The sequence below is a fragment of the Orbicella franksi genome, chromosome 10, assembly GCF_964199315.1.
Source record: "Orbicella franksi chromosome 10, jaOrbFran1.1, whole genome shotgun sequence".
In the NCBI taxonomy this organism is placed as follows: Eukaryota; Metazoa; Cnidaria; class Anthozoa; order Scleractinia; family Merulinidae; genus Orbicella; species Orbicella franksi.
Window position 1 is genome coordinate 8081781 of NC_138154.1, and position 5627 is coordinate 8087407.

Genomic DNA, 5627 nt, shown 5'->3' on the forward strand with positions numbered 1-5627 from the left:
CATTGCTGCAGGTCAACTGATAACAGTCAAAGCAAAGGTTACTTCTCTACTAGAACCTAAAATACTCCAGACAAGTAGAGGAACTTTAAAAATGCTAGAAGGGCAAATTGTAGACACAAAAGGTTACTCTAAGATAGTATTTTGGGAGAAATTTTGTGAGCTAGTAGAAGAAGGCATGACATACATTTTTGAGAATGTACGAGTAAAGAAAGATGCCCTTACTAAGCAACTATACATAAATACTGCCAAAAGTGGCACTGCCATTAAGCAAACAGAGCCACATACTGATATTTTAGCTTTAGCACTGAGATTAACTGATGATTCTATCACTGCAACTGTGGAAGGATCTGTAGCAGGTGTAATTTCAACGTCCACATACGTGGCCTGTATAAAATGCAATAAGAAGATCGAACATGATGACAACTCAGACATTATTACTTGTAGTAATTGTAATATGCAACAGATGAAAGACTTTTGTCCCAGTCAGTATTATGCTCAAGTATTTTTCCTAACCACACCAAAGAAGGAAAAGTTGTCTCTTACACTTTTTAACAAAGTCATCTCGCAATTGTTTAACACAGAGGGTCTGACTGATCCTTCTAAGCAGGACTTTGTTAAACTGTTACTGGCCTTAAACAACATTGTAGTTACCTACAATAAGTGTACCAAAGCAGTAACCCAAATTGTCCGACCAAATATATAGTCAATTTCCATCTTGACAAGCTATAGTTGACCTATACATGATAAGGCCCTTTGTTCATTACATGTTGCGTTAGGCAGTGTCACTCATCCCTCTAAAGATCAACACCAAGCTGTTACTAGCCTTGAAAAAAACATTGTATTTACCTACAATAAGAAAGTAACTTAAACTGTCAGACCAAATATATAGTCCTGATTAGTTCACCTATAGACGATAAGGCCCATTGTTCATTGCATATTGACCTATACAAAACAGTACAGTTCACCTATACAAAACAACACTGTTCATTACATGTTGCATTGAAATAAATGAATATGTTCCTTTTTACTCTTACAAGCATTTATAGGTTCAAAGTACATATAACCATGTTGTTTAAGAAATAAAATAAGTTATATTTTTGTTGCAGTTCCCATTGTCATATTGACATACAAACACGCTACTAACGGCAGCACTCACTTCTCATTGAGAACTCCTAGTTTTACTTGCATACACTACAATGTGTAGTACCCTTATTATTGATTGCACCCAGCTGGGGGACCTCTCCCTATAGTTGACTTAAGGTGCCCTTTTTTATAATATTGAAGAAATATATCAGCAAGCTAAAATCAAATTGTTTATATTTGACATAGCTTTAAGTAAACAAGATTTTGCCAATATCCATGTCTCACTCAAGCGAAGTTCAGGCAAAATACTCTTGGCAGTCTTGGCATTCTCAAGTTGATTGTCTAAAATAAATGTTTAACTCATGTAGTATAGTTTTTGCATAATTGTTATACTCAGTTGTTTCATAATGTTAACTGAACAAGGACCATAACCAATTTACCTTGACCCATAATGCACAGCCGACTCCCTAATATTATGTATATTGTAACCAACTTCAGTGACTAGGTTTCAATTTTGGACTAACTGGTGAATATGGTGAAATCTCATTTAATGATTTCATTTTGAAACAGACTGTTGTTATTCTTTGACACTACATCATGTACAAGTTAATTTAATAACAATGTTCCAGTTCCAATCAAAATTAATTATCATCCATTTTAAAAGTTATAAGCAGTCTGTGTAAACAACCTGTTATTTGATTTTGTATTTCTTTTTATTTTGAGCAGTCTGGGTTCGAGCCCTGGCTGGGAACAGTGTATTGTGTTCTTGGGTGAGACACTTTACTCTCACAGTGCCTCTAACCACTCAGGCGTATAAATAGGTACTGGCAAATTTAATGTGGGGGGTAACTCTGCTATGGACTAGCATCCCATCCAGGGGGTAGTAGAAATACTCCTAGTTGCTTCATGCTACAGAAACTGTAATAAGCTCTGGCCTGATGGGCGACTTGGCACATATGCAGACTTAACTCCACTTCTGAGTTGCTGTTTGCTTCCTTTTCATTCAGGCGACATACTTTTTCATATGAATAGTTTCGCACAAACACTCCTTTTGCCACAGAGGCAAAGTTAAACTTGGGATTGGCCTGTTCATCCATGAGCTGGCTCAGGGAGCCTCTGATTACTTTATCAACAGAGAAACCAAGCTGGAAGCAGCCCAGCAATGAAGTTTATGGGTTTTCAGGGTTGCATGGAGTACTTAATTGGATATGGTCTTCTATTGATGGCATTTGTTTCTGACAGACATGTCTCCATTCCAGCTCATATGAGGATGTCTGACAAAAATAACTCACTACTTTGACAGATGGCATCTGAAAAAAAGTAAGGTTCTGCATGCTACCTAACATAATTTCATGAGAACTATGATTTACATTAAGGTTTTATTTAAACAATTGAATTGAAATTAATTTTGTATCATTGTAACTTTGCTTTGATGGTCTCTTATATTAATCAGAATAATATCTAAGTGGAAATCATAGATCAAATGCATTAAGCAGTGTAGAGGCTAATTTATAATATTTTCTTCATAGAAATCCGAAAGGTCCTCTCAAAGCTCTCAAGAGAAAAAGACTGCGGGTCATTGGCTGAATGGATCAGACCATGTGAGAATCACCTTTACTGGAGTGCTACCACAACATTTAGTGGCAATGGGAAAGTCATCTGTGCTAAGTTCACCTTTTTCCTCAGTCACATTGTTAATAAGCATTCAAACTTCAGTGATGTGTTATTCAGCAAATGTTTCCCTGGTGCGATCCATCCTTGAAAATGGTTAAAATTGGGTAGGTACATGTATTTGTATAATTTGAGTTAGCAAAATAATATCTAGCTAAAACAAAATAAATTCATAAATTATCAAGTATTGCTGGAGATATTTGCAACCCCCTCCTAGGGTCTGCCCATTGTCATGATAGGTTTGCTTTATAATACCCTATCTCCCAAATTGATACAATGTTTTCACTCTTCTTAGGTTCTGTGGCCTACGAAAAATTGCACAGTGCACTTACTAATGTTAATGTGATTAAAGGAATCAAGCAGGCTTTTCCCTTAGCACAAACAAGTTGTTTGGAGGGATTCCATTCTGTTTTAAATCATTTTGCCCTAAAAATGATTGCTTATTCTTATATTGGAATGTACTGCAGGTATGGCAGTTTCTTTGAGGTAAATGTAATTAAAAATTTAGTACAGGTGTGATACAACATTATGGTTGACAATGCTGAAAAAATAATGTTTTAAAGGTAGTTAAATCATTTAACAAGTTTGGCGGATGTCCTATAGGTGGTACACAGCTTGCGAGGATTATCAAATATATGGTGGCCCATAAGGGACAGAACTTCAAATTAAAAAATGAACAAATTTGTGGAAATTAAAGTAATTAATTTCAAAGAAAGTGCTGTAAATAAAATATTTTATTGCATACAAAATACTTTACACTAAGAAGAAAAGAAACATCTCGCACACTACATACAAAATATATTTTTGGACTACGATGGACAAAAAAAGTGGACTGCAAAGAAAAAAGTGCACGCTTCAAACAAAAGAAATGTGTGCACTGCAAATAAAACAAAATTCTGCACTGCAAACAAAGTAAATGTATGCACTTCAAGTAAAACACTTGCCCACTGCAAAGAAAATAAATAGATAAATAATAAATGGCCTACTATGCACAGAATATTGTTCCATTGCAAACCAAAAAGTTTTGTACACTGCGAGTGACAAAAAACCCAGTACACACTGCAAGAAAAAATATACTGCTCGCTGCGAATAAAAAGTCCTGCTAACAAACAAAAATATGAATGTATGCGTGCGCAGGTAGACATGAGGCCTGGGACCAAGTCCTTTCCCGCCATATTTCAATTTTATCAACATGGCGTCCAGTGAGAACGATTTGAGTGATGTAGAAGCTGAAATTGAACATGAAGATTTGCCACGGGGATCAGAAAGAGAGCTTATTGAATATTATTTCAACAGAGGCCTTACGTACAGATATATAGCGCTGATGTTAGGAAAGCATCATGGTATAGACAAATGAACGAACATTGAAAAGAAGGCTCAGACTATGGTCTGAGAAAACGGGATATGGTGAATGATGATCTTGTTGAATGCATAAGGGATTTGATTTTGCTTGAAATTTGTACTGGTCCAGACAGCCTCAGTGGTTATAGAACCATGTGGCATGTGCTGCGCCTTAGACATAACATTCATGTTCCCCGACGGTTGGTTGAATCACTTTTAAGAGAAGTTGATCCCTGTGGAGTGGACCTGAGAAAACGTAAGTGCCTTCACTGGAGAACTTATGTGTCACCAGGAGCTAATTTTTGTTGGCACTTAGATGGATATGACAAACTTAAGCCATTTGGCTTTTCTATTCATGGCTGTGTAGATGGCTTTAGCTGGAGAATTCTGTGGCTAGAAGTTCAAAGGTCGAACAAGAATCTGTGGCCGATGGCAAGATATTTCTTGGATAATGTGAAAGCAGCACATGGATGTCCAGCACGTGTGTACACTGATGGTGGAACTGAAAACGGACTGATTGCTGCAATGCAGTGCTACTTATATGCAGAAGGAGTTGATGAATATGTGGGTTCTAAAGCTCACAAATACATAACAAGCGTCAGGAACCAAAGAATTGAAGGTTACTGGTCACACTACAGAAAAGAGTGGGCAAGTTGGTGGATTGATTTCTTCAATGACTTGCATGAATCTGACATCCTCGACCTCATCAGTCAGATACACAGAGAAGCACTTTGGTATTCCTTTGCAGATGTCTTGCAGGATGATCTTGATAAAGTAAAGGATGGCTGGAATTCTCATTGCATCAGGAAGTCAAAGCATGTTACCGTGTCAGGTGTGCCCGATATGATGTACTTTCTTCCAGAAGAATTTGGGCGAATTGATTGCTTGTGTCCAGTTTCAGGCAAGGTTCAGGTTTGTCACACCCCACCTCTATTCTGGAGGCAGGAAATCTATTTCAGAAACTTGTCCAGTTTGCAAAAGGTTGAGTAACTTTTTGGGAAACATGTGCATTAATGATCTAAGGATCTCAATTTCCAAAACAAACATAAATATTACAGTCAGTGCAACCTCTAGCTCTTCTGAGAACACCAAGAAAAGTTTGCACAAAATGTTATTGAGATACAGGCTAATACCTTGAGGATTTTTTAATTACTACTGGTACTTGTTGTCCTAACTAAACCACTTCACTGTTGGTATTTCTTCATTTCACTACAGCCTTTGACACTTGTAACTCCCATGACCATGTGGGGATAGACAATGCATGCCAGATATAGTGTATGTTGAACTTTCTAGGTGTTTCTTCCAAGTATCTTAGAGTAATTAGTGTACATACTGTATGTCTTCTCCATAACGTGCCAATACAAAGTCAAGCATGTGGCCCCTGAAATCAAGTATTTATCCCTTACATAACACGGATTTAGGCAGGTGTGAAGATTGGAAAGGCAAGTTGATATTTTAAAGTTACAGATGAAAAGGGTTAATCATTCCTGTTATAGTCAGTATAGTGTCAGTAATCAACCAACTCGAATCAA

At 37.0% G+C, this 5627-nt stretch overlaps 1 pseudogene across 1 annotated transcript; it reads left to right on the forward strand.

Moving 5' to 3' along the window:
* Positions 1-1052: 1052 nt before the first annotated feature.
* On the forward strand, positions 1053-5106 carry LOC145501061 (uncharacterized; annotated as a pseudogene). Its single transcript, XR_014051175.1, has 2 exons — positions 1053-3685; positions 3793-5106. The product of XR_014051175.1 is annotated as an uncharacterized LOC145501061 (transcript).
* The last annotated feature ends 521 nt before the right edge of the window (positions 5107-5627 follow it).